Source organism: Rhinolophus sinicus, chromosome 3 (assembly GCF_057876585.1).
Source record: "Rhinolophus sinicus isolate RSI-liver-muscle chromosome 3, RSI-T2T, whole genome shotgun sequence".
Lineage (NCBI taxonomy): Eukaryota > Metazoa > Chordata > Mammalia > Chiroptera > Rhinolophidae > Rhinolophus > Rhinolophus sinicus.
Window position 1 is genome coordinate 7,549,168 of NC_142503.1, and position 27,426 is coordinate 7,576,593.

Genomic DNA, 27,426 nt, shown 5'->3' on the forward strand with positions numbered 1-27,426 from the left:
GCATTATTCACAATAGACAAGACATTTTCAGCCAAGTATTTAAGATACCCAACAGACAACTGGATGAATAAACACACACACACACACACACACACACACACACACACACACACACAGATGTTATATTATTCAGCCTTAGAAAAGAAGGAAATTGTATACTTGTGACAACATGGATGGACCTGGAAGACATTATGCTAAGTGAAATAAGTCAGTTAAAGAAGGACTAACATTGCATGATTCCACCTATATGAGGAATCTAAAATAGTTAAAATTATAGAAGCAGAAAATGAATGTTGGTCACCAGGGGCTAGGGAGTGAGGGAAATGGAGAGCTGATATTCAATGGGTATAAAGTTCCAGTTATACAACACAAACAAGCCCTAGAGAGCTGCTGTACAACATAGAGCATATAGTTATCATAGTGCTATGCATTTAAAATTGTGTTAAGAGGTATATTTCATATAAAGTGTTCATATCACACACACACACACAAAAACAGAAAAAAGAAAACCAAAGGGACACAAGAACATTTTGGAGATGATGGATATGTTTATTATCTTCATTGTGGTAAATTTTTTATCATGGGTGTATGTATATATCTGCACTCACCAATATGTATACATTAAATATAGGCAGATTTTTTTTTAATACAAGTATACTTAAATAAAGTTGTTTTAAAAAATAGTCACAGATGTTATTTAGAAACCATCCAGAGGAATTGGTATTTTATGGGTGGATTACAGAGGACACACTGTGGTAAGCGAAGTTTTAAGAAACAGTAAAGTAGTGCTAGACCTGAATCTCTCCATTATGTGGAAATTGTATTGTTTTAGCGGTCATAAAAATTTATAAAAGTAGTGAAGATATAACAGCAAATCTCATTAAAATTTACAAGGAGCCACATTTAAATGATTTTCCTTCCTAGAATGGCATATTGTTATGTAACATAATGCATTAGGATTACAAGAAAAAAATAGCATATAGTTTTATACCTTTTTCCTAAAAAGACTAAATTAATAATTAATTTGGCTTAATTAATTGGTGTTAAATGGATAAAAGCATGTAAATCTTCTGTGGGGACTCATCTAACTCAGTATGAAAACTGAAATCAGAACACAGGTATTCACAGTTTCATCAATTCCTTCTACAAATATTTAATTTACCATTTTGGCATAGCATCAGCTGGGGTCATACAAGTTAGATGTGAGAAAGGGAAAACCCTAGTGAATTAAGTAAAAATAGATTTGCCATGATTTCACCACTATAAGAGGATGGAAAAGGGGACTGGACAGAAGTGGAGATTGGGAAAGATGGATGAGATGCTAGAGAGAAGACAAGGTGTTTTCTGCAGTGTACATCTGACTGCAGTGACTTAAGACTCCAGTGACTTAACATTCAAGCTCCCCATGCTGGAAGTGGGAAGGTGAACCCAAAACATATTCTAAGGTCATTTGTGTGGACTATACATGCTGAGGCATAGAGGCTTCTTCGTCAACCTCTCCTCCTGGAGGAGGAAGGAATATTGAGGGCCAGCAGCTACCCAGACACAACATGGTGGTCCTGTGCAAAGCCTTCATGAATGCTAACAGCATGGCGGCAGGCATGAGGGCGAACACAGAAGTGGCATGGGATGTGATACGGTTGACCATGGCACTGAGGGCTCCAGGCTTCTTCCTGTTGAGGCCTCAGGAAAAGTTGTTCCTCTTGTTAAGTCAAGTTCAATGTGAAAGGAAAATCTATTAATGAGCAACAGAGGTCTAAGTTCCGTTAATGGCCCACCATTCTAATCTACATTTCTCAAGAGTACACAGTACTATTGTTTGTGATCCAGTGATAATCAGTTTATACCTGCATCTGTATACTTTATGATTATCTGTTCAAGCATTTGTAGTCCTCCTCGCTTGTGAATTTTTAAGGGAAGGACGAGGTCCTAAATTATAATTTTATCTGTGAGCTAAATGCCTGAATTATCATTGGCTAGGTAAATGCTTGTTTATGAATGAATGACCCAAATCCTGGTGACACAGCTTCCTGGAACGGAATGGCCAAGTTGTTTGTTATGCAATGATTTTTTTCAAAGAAGGTTATTTCATGATCACAACTGCATATAAGAATACTTCTGTAGGACTTCAAGAAAGTCAGTGGTCCCATGAAATGTCTTCATCATCATGGTATTCTCCGAATTCTTTACTCTAATCAATTGTAAGAATAAAAATGTGTTACTCCTATTTGAAAGGGCTGTGGAATATTTATCTACATGATGTCTCTTCTGTTTGAATTTCCTCTTCTTTCTTTCAAATCAGTGCTTGTCTGATCATTATATATAGATATTATATACACACATATATAATGATACATATATATATATACATATATATACACATATATATAAGTAAATAAATATATAACATTTTGTATATAACAGCCATTATATCTCCGATGGCAGAAGGGAAAGTAATTCTCATTTTAATTTTTGAATCAAATTGTACATGCACAAATTGAAATGGGTCAACTATTTCTCAAGTTTATTTGAGAACAGCAGCACACCCTACCTTCCCATTTTCTCTTCTTCAGAGGCCAGTGCTTTTAACTCCATTTTCTGATGTGCGTTTTCATATCTGTATTAACTTTCTAATATTATCGTTCCTTGACTTTTTAGTTGTAGACCTCATCCATTAAATTTCCCACAATGGAAGATGAGGATTTAGCTCTATGTCCCCACCTTCTATCATGCATGTACAGATTTCCCATCTTCCCCTGTCTCCCCCATATAGTTAAGCTGTAATTTTAGGTAGAACAGTACTATGATGAACAGGCTTCGTAGGATGCTTTCTGAACATCCATATACAACATTTTGTTTTCCCGAAGTGAATAGCTTGCCTTTTAAAAATTATTGTTCACTTGTTCAGTTGTTTATATACTAATCATGAATCCAAACAAAAACCCTCTATTTGAATACATTTCTCTCAGTCTCATCAAACACTGGAAATACATCAATTTCATCTATTCTCTTCTGGTGCCTCCCAATCTGCTCTGATCTGGCCTCTTTGCATGGTTTCCATCCTGTCCTGGGACCTCCCTTCCCCTCCATGCTCCTCTGTCCCTCTTTTATGTGGCTTTCCTCTTTCCTGGACCTGCTGCCTTCTTTATCTTCCAACATTATTTTCTTTTCTGGTGAAAAATGTCTTTTCAGAGACAGAGTGAATGGGGGCAGTTTTTTGAGGCCTTGCGTGTCTGATACGATTTTCTTCCACTCTCTCACAGTTCTAGGGTTGAGTGTAGAGCGCGAGAATTCTAGGTTGGAAATAATACTCCCTCAGAGCTTTGAGATACTGCTTTGAGATCTTTTGCCTTCCAGTGTTACTGTTGAAAAGTGTGAACCATTCTGAGCTTTTATGACATTTGTATGAAATCTGCTTTTACTTTCTCCCAGAAAACTTGGTTGCGTCTTGTTGTGGACCCCAGTGTTTTAAAACTCAATTGTGATGTGCCTTGACATAAATCTATTTTTAGACATTTCTGGACATTTAGTGGGACCTTCCAATATAGAAACTTATGCTGTTCAATCCTAGGCAATTCTATCATAAAGAAAATTTCTGCTTTTCTCCCCTTTCTTTTAAAATTTTTTCTTGCTGTTGTTTTTATTTTAACTCATCATTCAGGTGTGAAAATCTACGTCAGTTCTCTAAGTTTCTTCTTTTAATCATTTTTCTCTCCTAGTTTTCAATCTCTTTACCTTTTGCTTTACTTTCTGGAAAGTTTCCTCCATTTAATCATATAGGTCTCTAACAAGTCTTTTATTGCTGTTTTTCTTTTAATTTCTAAGACCTGTTTTTCTTTTTTCCTCTGAATATTTCTTTTAGTTATTTAGTTAGTTATTTTGTGGATGTGAAATCATCTCTTTTCTCCCTCAAATGATATTAATGCTTATGTTTCCTTCTCTTAGCGTAGTTTCTATTTTGTAATGATTTGATTTGTTTTCGAATCTATCTTTCGTGTTACAGGCTTTTAAAAACATCTCAGGTTCCCGGGCAGTCTGCTCCTGTTTGAGTGGGGGGCGGGGGGGTTGGAGAGAGGTCAGACTCTTGACATGAGTGGGGCTTCTTAGCTGCACGCGACAGGAGAAGCACTAGGTGTGTTCATGCAGAACTGCCAGAGAGCATTCTCCTCAGCTCCATCTCTGAGCGTGAACATTTGGCAGCTCCTGTTCTGAAAACTGTGTCGGGTAGAGGCTGGGGGCAGGGTGAAGGGCAGGAGCTCAGACTTTAGTAAGTAAAACTTCATTTTTTTCCCACTCTTCATTTGCAGCGCCCCACTTTAAACACTCTCCCTTGTGGCCCTGGAGTTGAGAGACTCTAATTTCATCTTCCCCAGAGAATAAACCTTGAGCTTTCACCAGGGTGGAGAAGGAACAGTCACCAGCTCCGTACAGTGGGGTCGAGGATTTGGGGCTTGAACTGATATTTAACCAGATTTCAGTTAACCTCCTGCTTCCAGTTGTATTTCATGCCTCACGTCCCCACTCCTACAAATGTTTGGAAATTGCCGTTATACATTGGCCTATGCGTACTGCTTGGAATTTTCTCTTTGCGTAGTGCTTGGAAGTCCCCTTTCTTGGGTGTCATATGTTGATGACTACTTTAGCTTCCATATTTTATCACTTCAAAGACTGATTCAACTCTAAGATTTTATTTTATCAGTTTACTGTCTGGGTTTACTGTCTCTTGAATTGGGATGACTTACATTTGATGGCATGTGAAAGTTTAAAAGTAGAAAAAGTTGAGAACCACACGACTTCACTCATATGTGGGATATCAAACTGAAAGCAACAAAAGAATAAGATGAACAAATGCAGACACAAAAACTCATAGACTCAGACAATAGTTTAGTGGTTACCAGAGGGTAAGGGGGGAGGGGGGTTGTAGATGAGGGTAAAGGGGATCAAATATATGGTGATAGAAGGAGAACTGACTCTGGGTGGTAAACACACAATGTGATATATAGATGATGCACTGCAGAATTGTACACCTGAAACCTATGTAACTTGACCAACCACTGTGACCCAAAAAAAAAAGCATTGTTGCTTTCTTCACAGGACACAAGTAACTCTAATAGTTGATGGGATCTCACTCTTGATGAAATAGAATTCTTTATTCACCCATTCTCTAGGTTTAGGGGGTTATCCCTTTTAAACAGACTCATTGCCATTCTGGTGAGAGAGCAGGGGTTAATGCAAGGGTCCAATTCACCTTCTTTATTTAGAGGTCAGGTCATTTTCTAAGAGAACTTGGAAACCTCAGATAAAGGAGCACATGCCTGAGTAAGAGTGAACCTAAAATGCCTTTGGCCTCTGCACCATCTGCAGAATGCCCTGCGCTAGAAAACTCTAATTTCCACAGGTGGGTCCTCCTACTTTCGCTCCAAGCAAAACCATATGCCACACCCGGTACCATGACGCAGTCCTTGGAAGCACCAATGCCAACACAATCAAGCCAGTTCTATGTAAAACAAGAGAACAGAAGATCATTTCTGCTATTTATCTTCAGGTGCTAAGATTTAATGATATCAGGGAATCTGACTTAGTGACTGTTTGCTGCAATACTGGAGCAAAATCACTGTTCAAGTGTTTTTGAAATATTTTATTAGAAAGTGAACTATGGTCATTGTCTGCACAAACGTTGTACTCAGACGTTCTTCTGCCTGGGAGAGGATCAGAGTCTAGGACTGTGGTTCTCTATCCTCTGGCTTCTGTCTCTGCAGGAGAGATGAAAGACCAGTTTTCCACTTTGTAGAGATGGGTTTTGCTCCCTAGTATCCTGCATCTCTCCATTTATCAAGGATTTGCTCCACCAAGTGATCCTGAGTGACCTTTTTCCTCACATCACTTTTCATTCCCATTTAACATGAATGAGTTGACTTCAAAACCACAAACTCCTGGTAGTGCTAATTCCATCCCACTGAGATACACTGCGAAGCCAAATCTAGAGGGAAGGTGGCACAAATGACCCAGTAATAATATGGAACCACACAAAATGTCCAACAGATCTGGAAAGAACAAGCCATGATGTCAAAATGGAATGGAACAAATCAATGTCAACTGTGGAACTGTGCAGACCTCATTGAAGAGTCAAAAACAACGGCAAAGAGCTGTCTGTGAAAGTTCACAAAACTGACAGATACATGTTTTCCTGGGTCACCAAGCAAGACACAGAAGACAGGAAGCAGCACCGTAAGGCGGACTCATGGATCCTGTTCCAGAACAGTTTCCATAAAATAAAAATAGAATAAACCAACTCCTTTAATGTGTAGGATTCCATCTTCTCTGTTCTGCCATTTTTGTCTTGCTAAATGCCATTATTCAAATAAAGCCCATTTACTATAGTTTATTCAATTCATCTAAATGTAATAAAGACTCCACGGAGTAAAACAGCCCACATTTCCTGTTAAAGATCATGTAAAATCCCACCATGTTTGATTAAAAAAATAAAAATAGTGATGCTACTATATTGGTGACTCTTAACTGCATCATGATAATCTCTAGAGTGTCTTTTAATGCTTAGTACATAACCCAGAACTATGGATAAAAATGTATAGGTAAAGGGACTCTAATATCCACATTTTGGAAAATGTATACTAGTGGTTTTCATGCACATACCTGCCTGGGAATGACTATTTATTGACAACAATACAGAATAACGTAATCACTATTGGAAGTATTCACTTCCCATGTATCGTACATACTCTGCTATGTGCTTTACATGCATTGACTTATCCATGCCTCACACTGTCCCAATAAGGTAGGCATTTTATTGTCTGAGATAGCTCAAACTTCAAGATGTTGAGTAGATTCCTCAATGATTAGCTAGCACTAGAACTAGGAGGTCTAACACAAACGAACTCTTCAGAACCCCAATACCTCAAAACTCTAGGAGTATTTATTATCACTGTTTTAAGAGAGGCTATAGAACCAGGAACAATACAGCAAAAATAATAACACAAATTTCCTTAATAAGGGACAACTACAGCTTACCATTTCACACTCCATTTTATTTTAGCATCCCTTGCCTTCCTAGAAATTAAATATTGGAATTATTATGTTCAACCATAGGAAGAATTATACTCACTGTACTGTTCAAGTTCACCCTACAAGTGAAATATCCCTTTCTAATAATGGCCCTTAATTTGAAAAGGGCCACTGCCAAACTCAGATACAGTGGTACCTCAGTTTTCAAACATAATCCGTTCCGGGAGACCGTTCAAGTTCTGAAACATTTGAAAACAGAGGCACGTTTCTTAATAGACAGTAATGCAAAATGGATTAATCCATTCCAGACCTGTAAAATCAACCCCTAAAACTGCAAATTTAGCGTGAATTTTACTATCTAATGATACCATAGACCCATAAAATTTACGGCATTCGTAAACAGAAATGTTCGTCCATGGAGACATTCGAAAACCGAGGTACCACTGTATATGCCATGGAGGCGATGAGGGTGGTGAGGCATTATGCTCCAACGTCCTTGCCTATGCTTACTACAGGAAACATGCTCTATCTGGGTAATAAGGCATTTGGCAAGAGGAAACTCCAAAACTCTAAGCTCATGAATTCTACATTAAGAGGAAAAAAACCTCAATTGTCAAGTTGATATTTTCATAAACTTTTATGCTATAGTATTTGCATGGCAGAATAATCAATTTTAATATGATTTACCATCTTCCTAACATAAAATTCACTAATGAATTTTACTGATGGCTCTTTGAAAGCTGAGCATCTACCATCATTTCAGGCCTAGGAGATGTCTCAAGTGCCTTTAGTGGTTCCAAAATTCCCAAAGAATTCTCTCATTAGATCTTTGGAAATCAAAAATTGACCCCAACAGTATGGTGATGTTTCTGCTTAATTTACGCTCTTTTCACATTGCTGCTCTTCAGTACTACAGATTTCTCTGGTACATAAATGAAATGAGAAATGAACACCACATCCATACTATGTGCAACCATGGGTGGAGATTGAGCCATCCCTGCTTACTTGTCTGGCAGCAAACCACAAGTTGCAATTACTTTTGGAGTTATTATTAAGTTTGATTAGAAGGCAAGGGCAATGCTATGTTTTTCATCCAAATCTGTAGTACCAAAAAATATTTATGGAATGAATAAATAAGATAACAGCAGGGCAACATATATTATGTGCAAGGCATTCTGCAAGGCACTGAATGACACAGGTAGGAAAACATGGGTACAAAATTAGTTCAGGTATGAATCCTGCGATGGTTAATTTTATGTGTCAACTTGACTGGGCTAATAGATGCCCAGATAGCAGGTAAAACATTATTTCTGGGTGCGTCTGTGAGGATGTTTCAAGAAGAGATTAACATTTGAATCAGTTGACTGAGTGAAGAAGACCACCCTTTCCAAAGCTGGTGGGCATCATCCAGATCCCGAAGAGCCTGAATAGAACAAAAGGCAGAGGAATGGCAAACTGCTCTCTCTGTTAACCTGACACAGGCACGTCTGCCTGCCTTCAGGCATCAGCACTCATGGTTCTCCGGGCCTTCTCACTCAGACCGGGACTCACACTATTGGCACTCTCGTTCTCAGGTCTTTGAGTTTGGCCTGGAACTACACCAGCAGCTTTCCTGGGCCTCTGGCTTGCATATGGCAGGTTGTGGGACTTGTCGCCCTCCATCATTGCCTGACCCCGTCCCTCATCATAAAATCTCTTTCTATATATTTCTGTATACCTTATCAATTCTTTTTTTCTGGAGAACCCTGACTAGTACAGATCCAGAAGACAGTTTTTAAGTGTAGTAAAAAAGTGGAAATCAGTGCATCATTAATTAGAATACAAAGTAAAATGTAAAGTTGTGATGAGAGAGATATAAATGAATTTGAAAGATGACATCCAATTAGGGAAGAAAAAAGGGGCTGAGGAGAAGGAAGAAATCAAAGACAATGGCACATGCAGAGGGGTGCATTTGAGATGTACAACGAGCATTTACTATGTGACCAGGTGAAAGGGTGGAGGAAAATCATTGCTGACAAAAGAAACATCATGAGTTAAGGCACAGAATTAGGCAACTACAGAATGTGTGCATGTGTTGCAGGGAGTAATTAGAGTTCGATTTGTTTGGAGTATATGACCAGATTGAGTATCAAGTGAATTAGATCGAAAGATTTGACTTACGTAAAAGCTAACAACAATCTGACTTTCCTCATTTATTTAATATGATACACCATTTCATCTATTTCCATACTCTAAGTAAGAAACTCTTTGAAATTGTATTGAAGTCATTCGTTTCCTTGACAAGAAAACACTTAATAAAATCTAAGAGTTTTTTGACATCTGAAGGTCAATAAGTAACACTGAACGTGTACTACATTACAAGGATATTGCGCAGCAAGGGTATTAGTTTCCTTGTCCCTAAACGTCCCTGTCAACTGCAGAGCTTTTTCATACTTAGCTGGACACAGTGAAGTCCTCTGGCTTTGTGGACACAGACAGCTATTGGCTCCTACAATCGAAGAAAGAGTCTCATTTCTCCTCCACTTCATTGACATTGTTGACATTTCCTCCTGGTGATTTTTTGCATGCGTATCTTGCAGAGCTCCCATTCCTCATTGCCTCCAGAGTGGTTGCTAATTGCTACTGTCACATCTACTGCTGATTGAGGGGGCTGAGGTTACCACAGACCTCACATCAGGTAAGAGGAAGTTATTATTATAATCGTACCCTAAAATAAGAGTATAGTGCTTTTACTGCTTGTCTAATAACAGCTGTATTATTATTCTAATTATTTTATCTTCAAATGACCCAGTAGAAGATTTAGGATAGGAAATACAATCCAGTTGTGTAAAGAGGAGGGAACTGGCCATCAGAGAGGTTAACTGAATAACTCAAGATTACTCAGCTAGTGGTGGAGTGGAAGCAATTACACAGTGACAGCTCTGCCAACGTGCTTCCCTATTCTTGACAATATATGCAAATGTACACATGCAAATATTCTTATGTTAACTTCTTTAAATCCAAATGCAACAAGAGGATTTTCTTTCAATTTTCATTTCTTATAATACTACATATTCAATTAAAAAACACCTTTTACTGAAGTAGCTTCACGACTTGAACATTTCAGTGTGATGCATTCTCAGATCGACTTCAAAAGAATGAATTGAATTTAAACCTATCTTCAATCTGTGATGGTTTTAGTTTCCTTTCATTTTTCCCTCCCTCTTTGAAATTCCTCTGCTGAGAATGAATAACGCACAGCCTAACAAGGGTTTTATCCATATTTGCGTCTCAATAATCAAACAAGAACTTGTAGGAATATACCACTGTAGTAATAGTTTATATGTCGGAGCAAAATGAACTGTGAGCAATAAATTCCTTCTATAGGCACCATCCTTCCCCATCTCCCCAATATGGAGAAGTGTCTTAATGGATGTGTATTATCAAGTTTGCAGGGTTATTTTCAGTCATAAAGAATAGTGTACCAGATGTTCCTGGTACACTGAATTTGTCACACTGTAGACAGGCTAATATCATTACGTGAGACCACAGGGGAAAAAATAAAAGCTTCACATTTAATCTGTATTAACTACCAGGAGACACATCAAGGCAGTTGGGCTAGCTCATGATACGGCAGCTTCTAGCAAATTAGCAGCCCATAACAACTTAGTTATAATGAGCTGCAAGATCTTACACCAGAAGCTCGACTCCATTAACGTGAATTCTAGTACACGACTTCATGCGCAGAGTATAACCTTAACATCTGTCTGTGCTTAGCCGATATTTTGTTTATGCCTTCTTAGGAACAACTGAATTATCCCCATGTCCCCTGAAATGAGGGGCTGTAATTTCCATCAACGGCACTTTTACCTGGTACACAGGGCAGAGCTGGTTGACATCAGCCCACCTTGGCTGCAGAGCTGGACAGCAAGCAGCTCATGATTCCAGCAGCTGTTTTGTACATATTAGCCCAATTTTCTCCCAAACAATTTTCCTTTGCTATTCAAGTGGGAAAAGCAATAATCTAATCAGAAATTAAACGGGCAACAAGGCATGCATATCTAATAAATACTGCAGAACTTGTATTTAGTTAAACTAAATGACTTAAATCGCATCCTACAAAACTCAGCATGGACAATCTTTCCATTTTAATAAACTTAGGCCATTTTTTGTCCTTTGTAAAAGTAATGTCCTCTTTCTCTTCCTGTGGTAGAGTGGAGACTTTTAGGGATTTGGGAGAAATAATATTAATAATATCACTATAATAATTATTATTATTTCTGTTTTATACATGAGGAAACAAGAGAAATAGATTGCCCACAGTTAACTTGTTGCTAAGTTAAAGGGACAGTCAATGTATAGTTTAAGGTATTTCTATGGAGTTTTAGGTACAGGGTGAATAAATATTTATGTGACTAACTTCCCTATTATTGTTTTTTCTTAAACAGCAGGTGTACATGAATCACTTGGGCAGTTTTCAAAATCCACACCCCTCTTCCTACCCCAGAAACCTTATCTGCATAACAGTGGGTGCTGCAAATATCATGATGAGCTGTGCAGATTTTTACACCCCCAAACTGCAGCTAGTTCTAATCATTCCAGATATAACACCTTTCCAGTCTCAGAACTTCCTGTGTGGATGGGAGCTGGTAGATCACTTAATTCACCATCCATCCTTCTGGAAGGGTCCGCCTTCTAACATGCCCCACGTGAGAGCCAGCAGGGACAGCGGCTCACACTCAGAGCCACACCATTCGTGGAACGTCTCTCTGGTCTTTGAAACCATAATATGCCTTCTTATAAAAAGCCAATAATTGCTTCTGCTTCTGACTTCTGTTCTAGTTCTGTCTTCTGACTCACCAAAGCATTACAATGATGTTGTCAATGATACGATACCCCCCTGATATGTGAAAACCACATCTTCTTTTCTAGGATGTCAACAGGGGCAGTTCAGAAGTCTCAGCTTTGTTTTGAGAGGTTTCCTCATTCTGGCCACACCTCTGTATTACCTCTCATTTGTGGATGCCATCCCCCACCCCCACCCGAACTTAATTCAAAATACCAAACATTTCATACAGTATTCCAAACACAGTCTGCAAAGCATCGAGTACTTAAGCATGATTTGTCTTATAGCACCGAAATTGACCTTCCATTAATGCAAGCTAAGATTACATTAGCTTTCTTAACCTTGTCAAACAGTCGCCTTACACGAAACTTGAATTCCAGTAAACCTTTAGTAGTTTTTTCCTCTAGGGCTGCTAATCCGTGCTTCCATACACGCTATACCTGTGTAGTTAATATCGCTGGCCGTATAGACAAGGCTGGACACGGGTCCCAAAGTTTTACCTTTTTGTTTTTAACCTCCAATTTATTTCAGCATTTTAGCTTCTCTTGGGACTTAATTCTTTATTAAACATATGAAATTTCCTTATTTGAAGACATTAGCCCAGTCTTTGATTACAGTTTTGAATAGAAAGTGCCTAGCTTAAGGCTTCTCTACCACACTCTTTTTCATGTTTCTAATGATTTACTAAGCAGTGGATCCAGAGAGAAATAGAGGAACAGAAACACATGCCAAAAGCATGTCACCAGCATGCAAAGGTCAGCATAAGCTTCGGATTGTCTTCTCAGACCTCGATGGAACGAACCATGAAGGCAACACTGTCTTACTGGAACCCTATGGGGTGCTTCTTATGCACTCGTTGGCTAATGAAAAATCATTCACGACTGTATGATCAGATTGATCAGTGATCCCTAAGTCTGCTTATGATCAAGACAGAATCGTACAAGGACAGTGGCTGAGTTTAATAAATGTACCTGTTTCTCACATCTCAGGTTTTGCATTTGAATGTGTTAACTTCCCTACACTGTGCTCAGCTATGCTGCTCAGTTGGAGCAACAATTATCTCTGAAATGGGGTGCTCAGGACAATCCACTGGGGCAGGGGAAGTAAAGGTTGGATTTATGCTTACATTTATTGCTTCCATTGATTAAAAATGAGATTTTTTATTACATTTTTAAAAATATAAACTTTGATGTGGTGGTATATTTATATCATGCACAAATAAATAAATAAGCACATAATGGATACTCTTGCTAAAGAGACTTTTACTGATTCTGGAATGAAATTAATGGAGGCTGGGAACCCCTGGCTGGACACCAAGGAGACAGGTGAGACCTCACCTTAGCCAACACGCTCTACTTCACAGCTAAATGGTGTACCCCTAACTTGCACTGGGGAGCCCCGATAGAAGAAATAATAAAATCCCATGCATTTGGAAGGAATCAGAGAGGTAACACCTTTAATTTTGCAGGTTCAGAAACTGAGGGGCAGAAGGATTAAGTGACAAGACTGAGCTGCTTCCAAGCCGTTAGGGGACATTCCAGGGAAAAGAACATGAAATGAAGTGACCTTAATACCAGGACTGAATCTGACTGTGCTCCATTGCTCATTCTCAAAATAGATTAGCCCAATGAGGACATTAACCAGCAAACAAAAAACGAAAGCCAAAAACAACAACAAAGAAAGGAAAGACAGAGGAGGGATGAGAAGGCCACAGCCACTTCCGCTGACCACCTTTCTGGTGACAGCACTTGGCACAGGGACGTGACACAGCAGTGGACTAAGTGGCAGCTGCCTTCCTCAGGGGAACACGGTCTTCTATCTTTAAGCCCCTTTCGAATTCTGCCTTCGAAAGTTGTGTATGTCCACGCTGTTCAGAGATGGATAACACATTACTGAAAAGTACGTAAAGGTTTACAGTGCAGGCACATCCACTCAAAACGGAGTTCTATATATGAAAGAGGACGTTACTATATACTTTTAAAATGACATAACTTTGCCCCTGCATCACAATGAGGAGAATGTCACTGTGCTTATGGGGAGAAAGTAATGCACAAAGCATGTCCCCATTTTCTTAAAATCCTACAGTGGAGTACACTGGGGCCAACATATAAAACTAAGCCTCTGACCTGCAGCCCCCACTCCCACTTTCCTCCCCCCACCTACACCACAGCTAAGGGACCTATTTTATACCTGGTTAAATACACTAAGAATTTTGCCTCCAATAAAAACTCATATATTCTCAAAGTTTCCCTAAGACGTCAATGTTACTGAGAAACGAGGATAATAAGAAAGTTGTCTGGCTTCCTCTTAAAAATGAAAGAGTAGGTTTTACGAAACACTGATAGTGACAAATCAGTTGGGTCTCATTAGGATGGGTGTAGCCTCTGTGTCACCATAACGCCTTCTCCTCCCAGATTGTTGTTGTTTTGAAAGGAGGAATAGCGAGAGTAATAATACTCATTGACTTCACATTCTTACTAGAATGACAGCTCCATGAAGGCAGTGGCTTTGCAGCTCTTTAATCCTGGCTCTTACAACAGACTAAGTGGAAGCTCAGTAATTTGTGTTGAAATGATAACTGTGCTATGCCATTTAATTTAAAACATCCTAATAGATCTTTGGAAATAAGAGCATCCACAGGCTTATTGAATAGAGTGAAAATGATACTCAAGGCTGTACAACAAAACAAGCAACACAAGGGCTGCCAATGAAAGCAGTGAGGGGAGAATGAAGAAGTGGACTGAGGGACAGGATCTACAAGATCAGGCCTGGACGCCCCGTCTAGCATTAGCCCTCGCAGCACTGAATGGCCCATCTTGTATCCAGGCTGACAGTCCTTTCCCTCCGTTTGCCTATCTCCTCCTCACTCTTACGCTCACACATACACATACAGCATTTCAGAGAGTAGGTCTGGAAGCACAAGATTTGGATTAATCACATGCCGTGGACCCCTCACTCTCTTATCACCTTGAACCTGACATTTGCATGAGTCTCCAATGTGGCAGATCGGACTGCTCCAATCTCTCTCCTGCTCCTAATTCTCTGCAGAGAACTCTCAGATCACCCTTGGACTTGTCCTTCCACCTCCCTCACAGCCCGTTTCTGCATCTGTCTATTCAGAGAGTTGGTTTTCAAATGCTCATGGGTCTAGCAATCCTCTAGAGAACCCATGAAAGAAGCAGATGGTCCAAGTCCAGCCTTTGAGACACTGAGAAGGAAGTTGCATTAATAGCCGTTGTTCAAGCTGAGTCTGCTATGGGTATCCCGTGACAGCCCATCACCAAGCGATGAGCTCCAGGCCCTGCAGGGTTCCAAACAAGGACTCGCTGACTAGTGGGTGAAACAGTTTATAGTAAAAGGAAGAACAGCCTGGAGCAACTGGCTGGAGGTGAAGAGTAAAGAAATACAGGGAGATGTCTGCAGCGGGCGAATGGGGGGAGAGCCATGAACAGGCAAAAATCTACCATCATTTTCCAAAACCTAAGTGAGATAGTAGTTAAGCTGGACAGTGCTGGTGAAGAGAAGGCTGAAGGGGAGTGAGCCGTGGAGCTAAGCAGACATGGGTTCAAATAACCTCTCGCACTAATTGTATCTCTGCGACCTTAGACATACTACCTAATGAAATAATTACTCAGCTTAATGTTTCTCATCTCTTGTACAGAGATATTATCTGACCCAGAGGCCTCTGTGAGGATTTAATGGGATGTAAGTAAATAATCGGGAGCACACTAGATTTGCTCAGTAAGTGTAACCATTATGATTTCCAAGAAATAACTAAATAAAAAGATCAGATTTACAAGGCTTTAAGTGAAAAAACGTGAAGTTCCTATTTAATTCTATAGACTCTGAGATGACATACGCCCCGACATGGAAAATGTATGACAGTTGGCCAATCGGTGTATACTACGTTTGCCACGTATATGCTGGAATTCCCAGAGTCCACAAACTAACCATCAGCTCCAGAGCAGCAGCTCCCTGTGCTGCAAACTACCCTTGAAGGAGCAGGGCCAAAGGGCCCCACACCCCAGGGCCTGCGAGCATGCAGACACAGCCCCACAGCTGAGTCAGAGGTCCCGTCTTTAAGGCTTGTGCATCTCCGTCTCTGCAGTTACAGTTTCTAATTTCTGGCAGAACACTCCATGATAATGTGGGTGCACGTAATCCCCAACCTCAGCACCTAAATTTAATTACCTTTAACATTTCAACGCTGAATATAGTATCTCTCGCAGAAACTCTATTAATGCTGATACAAATTACCAGAAATCGGTTCAAGAAGGGCACAAGGGCTTGAAATGAACTGAGCAGCTGAAATCCACGAAGAAGGGACAAGAGGACATGGAGGTTATTTATGCAAGGAGTGCCTCTCGCTGGAGGAGCGAGGATTCACAAGTTACACTATGCTTGAAACGGTAGCTGAGGTTTATGGAATGCAGAAAAGCTCTTCTAATCTCTCTGCCTCATAATGAAACAACCAGACAGTTCACCAACACTTAAAATAAGCTTTTTCATCTTTAAAAACCGACTAGTACCTTTGGAAGCCTGGGACTAACCAACTGGGTACTGTTATTCCTGGAGGAAGCAACCCACACATCTTTGAAAAATATTTACACACTGGAGAGGGTCACTATGTAATTAGCTACATTGTAGCGTTTATTACATTTCTGAACCTGGAAGAGTTTATTTTTAAAACCACATGTGCTGAGTTTAATTAAACTTGTCAAATGCATGATGAACTTGATGCCATAGAGCCCAGAGATCTGACCCATAAATGACGAAAATATACCCACTGTTATGCTTTCCAGGTAAGCCAGCATTAGACATGGCCAAAGAACACGAGACACCATTTTGGACATGATTAATAATTATCAGTAATTCCTAGGATCCTAAGAATGTATTCCGTTTTTGTTTTTGTTTTTCTGTAGAAATTTAACAGAATTGCTTACTAAATATGATCATTTAAACAATCCAGACCATTATATTGCTTTTCTCATATTAACAGACGCTAGACACAGGCAGAAATATATGATTCATAGTTTAGAGATTGCACATCCTTTGTTGTGTGTTCTTCATAAAAATACTTTGGAGAATATGCAGATAAATCACAGAAACTTAGGGAGAGCTAGGATGCTACAGGAAAAGTCACAGCTTTCATGGTGGAGGCAACAGACAGCTACAGAAGCCGCAGGCATCGTTCAAGTCTCCATCGCTAGAGAGTGATAAAAGAGAGAAGACACTGGGGTCCTCTCCCAAGGGCCCACCTGATGCCACAGACTGCACCACAGACGGGAAATACTCAGCTCCCATTCTGCGATGAGAAGCGAGACTTAGCCAAGAGCATTGGTGCATAAAGATTAAGAATCTACCTGTGTTTGATCACTTGCTCTTACACTTAAGCTAGAATAATGGGTTTCAAGTGATAACTATGAATATTCACTACTTTGTCTTCTTTAAATCTGGAAAAAAAAATACCTCCTAAGTAGAACAGTGTATAGTATTTGGTGCCACATCTTCATTTGTTCATTTCACAACTAAGGCAGGTATGAGTCTAGGTAATGGGGCTACATTACTGCAAAAAATCAGAGGAAAACCCCTGCCCTCGTGAAGTTTACATTCCAGAGGAGAACATAGACGCTGAACAAAATGGACCTATCTGTGGAAAAGGCAATGGAGGAAAATAATGCAGGAAAAGACAGGGCAGGCAACTAAAGTAGGGTTGTCAAGAATGGACTCATTGACGAGGTGATATCTGAGCAAAGATGAGAAATAAATGAGCGAGTGAGACATGTATACACATATCTGGGGTGGGATGGGGGAGCAGAGGTAATGATTTAAGCAGAGGAAAATGGCTAATGCAAAAGCCGCGTGCTGGGAGCATGTTCTAGAAGCAAGGAGTGCTTTCCACTGGAGCAAAGTGAGTGAGCGGGAAAGAAGACTCTTAGGAGATGTGGGACAGGCAGGGTGATGGGCAGCAGACTGGGAAGGGGACGTCTTCTGACCTTTACTCTGCAGAGAGAAGTAACATAATAGAATTCACTTTTTCATAGGATTTCTCTGGCGACTACCTGGAAGTAATCTTTATAGTTACTCATTGACAGTTATTTTGTGCAAGTCTTATTCTTTGATGCATATTAAAATGCACTTAATATCTGTGCATCCTGGGTTGGTAGGCTCATATAAACACATTTTAATTCAGTGTAAAAACTACAGCACTTTTTTGGGCTCTCCTTGGCCAGGCCTCCACTAGGGCAATTATTTTACTACCATGTTTCCCTCAAAACAAGACCTAACCGGAAAATAAGCCCTAGGATGATTTTTCAGAATGACATCCCCTGAACATAAGCCCTAATGCGTCTTTTGGAGCAAACCTTAATATAAGACCTGGTCTTATTTTCTGGGAAACATGGTATGTTACAGTTCCTAGTTCTCACATCCGCAACCCCACCAGATTTTTCAGTTCTTGGACCCTAGGGAATACCTCTTTCCATTGTTCTACATAGCACCTCATACCACGCTTACCCCATAGGAGGGATTCAACAAAGACTTGCCAAACATAAGGTAATGCAAAATACAAGAATTATCAACTATAAAACAGAACTCTAAATCAGAATTCGCAAGTCAGTAAGCTACTTGTAGCAACGCAAACACAAATATTTGTCCCTAAACCATTCCAACTAGAACTTTTGGTCGGACTTCTGAGCTCTAATTCTACAACGTGACAATATAATCAGCTGAGGTGGAACAAATCTGGGATGGTCTTGGCAAATATATTTTTCAAACAATTGAAACTAATTTTCTTAATTGTGTGCATAAAACTTATGAGTAAAATAGTAAAATGCCAGACAGGATTTTGCAACTAGCGATTTGGAAACCCTCAGAGTGTACATTCCTTTCATCACATTTTGTTGGACTCTGTTTATGTTTTAGAATGCCACCTGAAGGATCTATTTAATATGTCCATGGATGTACCTGCATGATATAAATACGTGGATTAAAAAAAAAAAAAAAAAAGGACACTTCAAATACTCTAAATTGCTTTACCATATGAAATATTTGTATCTGGCAATGGCAGGTAATCATACCATCTAGATACCTTGCTTCCCCGAAAATAAGACTTAGCCGGACCATCAGCTCTAATGCGTCAGCTCTCGTGGAGCAAAAATTAATATAAGACCCAGTCTTATAATATATTATATTAGACCCAGTATTGCATTCTATTACATTATATTATATTATACCCAGTATTGTATTGTATTGTATTGTATTATATTACATTACATTACATTATATTATATATTACACCCAGTATTATATTATATTATATTATATTATATTATATTATATTATATTATACCGGGTCTTATATTCAAATAAGATGGGGTCTTATATTAATTTTTGCTCCAAAAGACTCATTAGAGCTGATGGTCCAGCTGGGTTTTATTTTCAGGGAAACACGGTAGTTAACCTTTCATATTTTTTTGAAGTTCTTTCTTTGGATCACATGCATTATAATGCGCCCTAGAGTTTGAAGATGTCGTGTCACTTGAACCCATTACATTGATGTTCCACCACGCATGAGTGCCTAGACACTCTATTCCTTAAGTAAGGCTTCACAGTCGTTTACCTGTATACTTAGGCAGTATTCTTAAATAATGGTCAATGTATGGAAAACACTTTCAACGGTCAAAGTCTTCTTAAAGCACTATGTTCAATCTATACTATTGAGGTTTACTTTCATTCCTTAAACATGAAAAAGATTTCTTAGCCTTAATATGATTAACATAAACTTTAACTTCTAATTCATTGAAATGGAATATTTACTAAGAGGTACTCTCAGAATATAAGCGAGCCTTCCGTTGTTAGCATCTTTAAAATAAAACATATATACATTAGGCAATTAAAATACTAAAATGTGTGACAATATATTTCTGATAAAAATAAATCATTTATGTCAATATGGTCATTATTTGTACTTAGTAACTGAGTTACAATGTCATTCAAATTTCAAATAATACTATTTAAGTACAAATCTTATCTTGTGATTGTCATAATTAAGTTGAAAATCATTCACTGTCCCTTTCATCCATTTGGAAATACTCGAAAGATAAGAACCTAAAGCTTTTCGGAGGCATTCCATTTTAATTACAATTTTACAATGTACACCTATCTTATAAATACATAACAAATGAATATACAGTTCCCATAGATTGTCATCTCTAAGTCACCAGCTTTCTGAAATCAGTTCATTTTTTAAATCTTTTCAGCATCACAAATATTTTCCTTAACTCTAGTGGCTACACAGGTGATATCTATGCAGTCATTATAAATTTTGGTCAATGATTCTCTCAATGAATTATCTGAATAAAAGAAATCTTAAAACACTTTCTATAATTATGAGACATGTGCATCCCATTTACACCTGTACCATTTAGAATGATCAAAACATGTAATTATTGCATTCTATTTCTAATATAAAGCTCCTCATTGAGAATCAAATAATCTCTGTAGGAAACGGAAGTCAATGCAACAAGTTAGCTGTCCAATGTTGAATTTTTAGGGACTTTACACAATGACACTAGTTGGGTGATTTTTATGACTTTCCTCTCAATGAATACTTTCTTTCTGGGTGAAATTATTCATTTAATTGTGTACTGAAGGAGGAAAAAAGGGCCACAGTTTCCAAATTAACTTTGAATAACTTAATTCTCACTTAGTTATAAATGTCTATTTACATGGATAATCATAACCTTCATGAAATCTAAAGGAAGGATGCATCTATGACACACCAAGTTTTACTAAAAACAGAAACTAAGCAGTTACAATGGTTAGTTGGTTGGGAAATGGCACATCGATCCTCACAACTGCTTTCTGTTTAATTCAGTTATTCGGCATTTAAAATTTCAACGTTAATACACTGAGGAAACTGACCACCAAAAGCCGAGAAAATAAACCCTACCCACATTTTCTACACATAATTCCCAACCTGCAGTTGTACAACTTTAACTGAAATCACCACAAGAACATTAATAATGAAAGCACTGGAAAAAAAACAAAACAAAAAGCATTTAGTTTTCACTGGCTCTCTTTTACCTTTGGAAACAAACGGTCCTTAAATACTTCAAAACTGTAGTCTACGCAAACAAGTCCACTAGTCACAAAGATGAGGGGAGACTTGCAAGGGGTGCGGGCGGTTCCAGGCTTCTCCCACCTGCTCCTCTCTCCCCGAACCGGGGCCTCAGGGACCCCAGAGGAGCTCAAGAAATCACTAATGGACTGGAAGAACAGCCTTGAAAAAGTCAGGACGCCAGATTATCCTAGTTTAATTTCTGCTTTCACTCACAGTTTAAGAGAAAGCGAAGCAAGACGCTTCAGAGATACCACAAGCCTAGTGGCTGCCTTCTTCAGAGAGAAAAGAATTGAGTTCAGCCAGGCACAAAGGTCTCCATGGCAACAGTGAATTTAGACCCCCATCGGCATTATTTATGCAACATTTCATCACAAAAGGACCCTCCCACAAGCCTGCTTTGCAAATTCTACTTTTCTAATCTTCCATTCCTTTGCCCCGAATTTGTATCTGGATCTTTAGCTCTCTGTACCTTATAATTTGAAAAAAAAAAAAAAAAAAAAAAAAATCCCACAGAATCCTAAAATTATTCTGAAACTGAATTTAGACTGTGTTTCCTTGGTGAATTCAAAGGCAAAAGATAGATTCAAAACTGTGTACAGTTCATATGCAAAGCCAGGCTAGTTTTCCTGTGACAAACACAAGTTTATTCAAATTATTAATTTTCTTTTGAAATGAGATTGTAATTCAAATGAAGTATAAAATGTGGCAAAATGTAACCAACCCAGAAGGCTCACAGAAAAGAGAACTTGTTGAGATAATGATTTTGAAGCTAACTTTTCTACACGGATATCCACCGAACCCACGCCCAGCAATGACTGCATGTCAGATAACACCTGTGAGTTTTTTTTTCACCTGATTCTTTCTCTCTTTTAGCCAGGAGTTCTAAAAACATAAATTCAGCAAAGAATTTCAGACTTTTTTTATTGAAATGTGTACTGAATGGATCCCAGGTCCATGTTTTGTAATTAAATGCCCTGGAGCAAGTTTTTAACACAGAGATAACCCTCCAAAGTAATTAGGTTATAAAGTATAAATAAGACGATAACTTACAGAAGAAACATTTTCTTCAACTCTCAAACAATCTATAGCTATCATTGTTATCACAGCATCTGACATGTTGAAACACTACTAGTCCTCCTTTGAAAAGGATCACATTTAGTATTAGCTCAAGTAAGAACTGTACGAGTTGACTTTCAAAAATTGAGCTTTGATTATTTTTAAAACAATACCAGCTTTAATTAAAAACTGAAACAGTACATGTTTTTTAGGAAGAGTAGTTCTTATTCCACACCCTCCCAACCAGTCCCGCTCTCCTCCAATACCTGCAGATTTCAGTCATGCTTCTTGCTCTATGTCCTCATCGACTCTACATGGTCTTGAAGAGAATTCTGTGTGAAAGGCTTGTGGGTGTCTGCATTTCCTTCAGTGCATACTTGGTAAGACTTTGTGTTGCCTGCAGGATAGGCAAACACCCCATTTCATAAGCCCAGGATACGATATTCACCTGGAATGGGTGCAGCTCATGGAGCATCCTAAAGCACAGCTGACCTGCATTCTCCATGAGGACGCCCCTGGGGTTGAACAACTCATGGCCCCACTTGGACAGTTACACAATATGTGTGACTAAATCATTCAGACACCACTGACACCGAAAATTGAAAAAAAATGAATTGAAGAGTCAGGCTGGAATGACTCTCTTTTAGGAAAATAACTTTCCCGGGTGAAAACACCCACCACTCAGACTTTACATCCCAGTTCTCTCTCTTCCACACCTAATGCCTTCTTTTTGGTTGCTTTTATGTCTTTTCCCCCACTCTGTTCTGTTTTGTTTTTTCATACCAGTGCTTTCTATGTCTCCATTATCTATTCTTGATGCTTCTAATATCTTAATGATGCTTCTTGATGCTTCATTATTTCAGCAATGGCTTTATTTGGTCCAATTTTCCCATGAGCACTGTAGCTCATTGTTAGTCCTTTTATGTCTTCTTTGTCTTATCATCATCTCTTTGATTCCATTTTTTTTTCATTATTTTAAATGTCTTTAGGCTATAAAAAGGAATATGGCTAACTTCCTTTCATGTTACTTGGGGGTAATTTTATTTTTCTGGAGTTATACTACTCTGCCTTTTGTATATTATTGTTGTGTTACTTTCTCTTCTTTCTGATTTGTTTATTTATTATTATTATTATTATTATTGTGTCAATACACTATCTTATATTTAAACAATTTGGTTTATCACTTAATTTTAAATTATGACGACTTTACCTTGGCTCAACTTTTGCTTAATGACAGATTGAGGAGGAGAGGGAAGTGACAACTGAAAATGCAGTCCTGTAAAACCCCTCTGGATATCATTCTCTCTTGTAGGAGCTTGTCCTCACAGGGCTTCCCGTATCCTCTGGGTCCCCTCATGTCTTCAGAGCAAAGTGTTCCAGTGAAGGATTGGGAGTCATGGCCCTTCCTTCCTCCCTTGCCTTCTTCCTTCCTTTTTTTTTTTTAAAATGAAATCTGCACACTGTATGATATCTATAAAGTGATGTCTAAACTCTGTACACCTCCTTTTCATGAATTTGTGGCTGATTCTGTTCCTAGGATTATTGTAAATGAAATTGTATTTCTAATTTATTGCATTTTTGGTTCATTTTCACATTTCTGTTAAAAAAGCAGAATGAACTGAACATTGTGTGATATCCATAGTATTTTACATTACATTTGCAAGAGGCATAAATACTTGTTTTTCATAAAATTAAACAGTCATTAGCCATTTAAAAACAATCTTTTCAAACAAGGCACAGAGAGGAATCCCTTTGATTTGATAATGAAAAAATGACCTAAAAGTTATCATCAGAGTTAAATATTCAAAATTTCTCCTTAGATATGAATGAGATGCCATTCACTCACTAGGTAACATGTACTGATAAAGTAAAAGCAAAAATCCAATGTACAAAAACCAGTTATCAGCACAAAGAAATTAAAACAATAATAGTGTAGTGTTTCTAGCTATCATAGAAAAACACCCAATACCCAGGATTAAGTCTGTGAGGGTTGGAAGACCTCATCACATACTACACAACACTACTGAAAATATAGCAGACCTAAATTATTAGAGGGAAACTCCGTGCTTATGGATTGGTGGATTTCATATTGTGAGGATTTCAATCTCCTTGGATTAATTCATCAATTTAACACAATCCTGATCCAATCCATTTACGTGAAAATGTGAAGGGCCAAGAAGATCAAGTAGTCTTGAAGGAAAGAAACAAACGTGGAAGACTGGGTTTACCAGGTAAGAAAGCCATGACAAAGCTGCAGTTATTAAGCCCATGTGGTGCCCATAGAAGGGGAGAGACATAGAACACTGCACAGGAGAGAACCCAGACATCAAGCCACACGTGTACCTAATTTATGAGAACAGTGACACTGCTACACCGTGGGAAAGATGACACTTTCGCCTGGGTATCTAAAAGGTGAAAAAATGCACCTGGACTCCCATCTCAAAAAACACACAAAAATCAATTCCATATGGAATGTCAGTCCAGATGTGAAAGATTAAACAACCAAGCACTGAAAGTAGCCAAGGCTTTCTTAAGCAAGGTGCAGAAAGTGTTAACCATACAAGGAATTTAAAAAGTATAAATTGGTCCATATTAAAATTGGGAAATTCTGTTTATCAAGAAACAAAAATGAAGGGATGCTAATGGAAGAAAACATTCGCACTCTGTGTGTGTGTGTGTGTGTGTGTGTGTGTGACTATGTCTGTTAGGTTCGTGCAAAAGTAATTGCGGTTTAAACGGTTAAAAATAACTGCACAAACTGCAATTACTTTCACACCAAACTAATATATCTCTATATCAACAAGTCTGAAATACAGTATATGTACAAATATGATAGGCAATTCAATAGAAAAAAAAGGTCAAAATACTTGATAAGCACCTCACAGAAGAGGATATCCACATAGCCAATGAACAAATGCAAAGATAATCAACTTCACTACTAATAAGGAAATATGCAAATTCAAATATTCATATGATGCCATTATATACACACCAGAATGGTCAAAATGATTTAAAAAAAAAAAAAGATAGGAGAAAAAATGACAAATATTGGCAAGTATTCGGTGTTATCAGAACTTTCATAAACTGTGAGCGGGAATGTACCATGGTAAAAGAAATTTGATGCTTGTCAATCTCTCTGAAAGCTCGTTATATGCATACTCTATGTCTCAGCACTTCTGCTCCTAGACATACACTCAACAGAACTGTGCCATAATCACACCAGGAGAATCTACTATGAGGCTTATACCAGTGATATTCATATCAGCCGCTGGTGCCTGGGTTTTGTCCCATGAAATATTCTATTTCTCTCTCTTTACATGGGCACGGAAATGCCCAGTGATGAGAATGGATACAGTATGGTATATGTGTCCTATGAAATACTATTGAGCAAAGAAAATAAACGTATAACCAAATGCAATATGATGGCTGAGTCTTACACACATAAGTTTGAGCAAGCTACACATGCATTTTTCTGTATGTATGTTATACTTAAATAAAATCTCTTAAATAATTTGCAGTCCCAGATTTTTGGAAGTTATAACAGACATGCATGAAAACAGGAAGATCACTTATCTACTAATGCTCCTGAATTTAAAAAAAAAAAAAAAAATATATATATATATATATATATATATATATATATATATATACCATTTTAATTTCAGAGGTTTCCAGCAATATCCTCACCAATTTTGTTTTAAAAGAAAATAAAGAATTTTTCAGTCTTATAAAATAAAAGTAGAACTAAAAAATAAAGAGATCACTATTTTGTGCGGCATTATAAATTCTAAAATAATTCCCTACATTGTGGTTCTTTTGGACAAATAATTCAATTTTGTGGAGAAAATGTATAAAAAGAAACAAACTAAATTTTAATGCACTGGCCACTTTAATCTACTAATAGTGACAGCAAGGTAAAAGAATAAATAACACTAATACAGGAAAGCGTTAACATTATAAATAAGTGACCAACTTTGGAATGATTTCCAAATAAGTTTAATGTTTAAAGTTTGTTTATTCATTTTTTTTTTTTTTTTTACTTTAAAAAAACAATCTTTAGAAGCCACTTTTTAAAGACTTTACTCTCTCCTGAAATTTTGGCTTTTCATTTTATAAGAATCAGCATTCCCATGTAAAACTCTGTAATTCCATTTATTTGTCCAGACTCTAAGGTATACAATTATAAATGATTGACAGCCAAATTACTGAGTCTGCCTTTCAAGGGGCACGGGTGAAGCTCCACTGCAAAGATTCTTTGGCAATTAAATAGTTGCAGGGAGTAATACTTTTAGGGCCAGCTCAGCTTTTCATTTGTAGTCCGTAGCTCTCTCTGCTGTCTATGGCCAGAATGGATTGTAGGATGTGGGAGAGAAAAGGAGTAAAAAGGAAGAGGAAGGAAGTCCAACAAACAAGGCTGGACTTTTGCCCAGGGCTCCTGTAGTGACAGCCACTCCGATAAAACTGAAACCCCCGCGCTGCCTGCTGCTGTTGAGTGTGACCTCGTGTCTCGCATCTCAGAAATAGGACACCTGGTGCTTAGGGGCTGCATATACACCTCACACACTAGCACACATTCTTGAATCAGTGTAAATTTGAACCCCGTAACTAGTAGTGTAGGCTATACTAAATCCATTTAATAAAATATATTTTCATTATCATTTGCCCTATCAGGATATAAACTTCTCACCTGGAACTTTTCACAATGGGCAAGTCACACAGCTTCCTTCACTTTGTGCCGTAAATTAAAGCTCATGCAATGACAAACTAACGCCAAAGGATTTCAGAGGTAGTGCTCTATGCTGGCATGAAATTAATTTCACTCTATTCAGGCATCCTTGGTTTCTTGAATAAGGTGTGTAGTTGACCGTCCCGTAACAGTTCAGCAAACTCCTTGGCATTCCTGATGTTGTAAATTATCAATCAGTGAAATTCGCATGAATTTGTGTTTTGGGCATAAACAAAGCCAGAAGGCAGGAATCCCCAGTTCCTGAATATTTGAATGAGATGAGGGCAAGACAGAATTTAGGACACGATTCGTAAAACGCATTAGTTAATCAGAAGTTGAAACAAGTACTCTATGGAATACTACTAAAATACCACAATGAGCCAGTTTTGTTATGAATATATGCACTTTCCAAATAATATTCATCATAACAAATTCAGCATTCTCATTTTAAAAGCCATCTCTCTCACTGTCCTTCACCTCTCTCTCTCTCTCTCTCTCTCTCTTTTTCTCTCTCACATACACACATACACACACACACACACACACACACACACACACACACACACATAGAGATCTTGGCAGAAATGTTTAATTACAGAGGAGAGGTTCCTTATAGAAGAACTCAGATGTATATCAGATATCATATTTTACCTTTTTCCATATTTCAAGCCC

General features: G+C 38.2%; 1 protein-coding gene across 5 annotated transcripts in view; it reads right to left on the bottom strand.

Annotated features, from left to right (window-relative positions):
* The window catches only part of CTNND2 (catenin delta 2), an 831,455-nt gene that overhangs the window by 536,888 nt on the left and 267,141 nt on the right, over positions 1 to 27,426 (bottom strand). Inside the window, exon 1 of one of the 5 annotated variants that reach the window (XM_088796436.1) lies at positions 20,936 to 20,956. The exons of the other annotated variants lie outside the window; for them this stretch is intronic. The gene's annotated coding sequence lies outside the window, so the exon portion shown is untranslated. Of the gene's footprint in view, positions 1 to 20,935; positions 20,957 to 27,426 lie in introns of those variants that run through there. 5 annotated transcript variants of the gene reach the window in all.